We start from the raw sequence: 705 nt of genomic DNA, 5'->3' as shown, positions 1-705 counted from the left end.
TGTGCATTCAGGATAAAATTGATAAAATGAATAATTAAAGCCCAACACAGCTCAGCACAAACTGCTAGTGTAAATGGTCTCCTACTTCCATGAAGTTCAATCCTGTAAGTCTTGGATGGCTGTTACCCCTGTGCCTCTTTCTGTCTCACCTTCCCACTCTTCTTTCTTCTCTATATCCTATAGCCACACAAATCTATATACATTAAAGGGCCTACATAAAGCACAATAAATAATGTTATCACCCTTCCCCCCCCCAACAATACATCAAGCTTAGGAAAATGAAGGGTCACTGGGGAAAAAAACTACCAAGGGGACATAAAAATCAGAGTTGAGAGGAAGAGAGCCCAATAGAATGGCCCAAGCTCAAGCAGTTGCATAAAGCCTCAAGTCATCGTCTGAGCTACGTGCAGGCCTGTGAGTTGGGCTTCCAGAGGACAGTAGCCAGGAGTGTGCTGGTGAATGCTTAACAACTGGTATTTGGAGGTTGATTTGTGGAGTTACTGATGCCTGAGATGTAGATACTCCCAGTATGTATGATTTCAAGTTACCAGTGTGATGTTGACTTCAAAACAAAATTCTTGAAAATTTACACTTGACTCTCACCAACCAGTAGCAGCAGCCTCCAGCACATGACTGATTATAGCTCTTCTTAGGCCTAACACACTGAGATTAGAATTACTTAACTCAAAAAGGATATAGGGAGTG

The sequence above is a fragment of the Galeopterus variegatus genome, unplaced genomic scaffold (assembly GCF_000696425.1).
Source record: "Galeopterus variegatus unplaced genomic scaffold, G_variegatus-3.0.2 Scaffold14287, whole genome shotgun sequence".
Taxonomy (NCBI): domain Eukaryota; kingdom Metazoa; phylum Chordata; class Mammalia; order Dermoptera; family Cynocephalidae; genus Galeopterus; species Galeopterus variegatus.
This window is presented reverse-complemented; position numbering follows the sequence as displayed.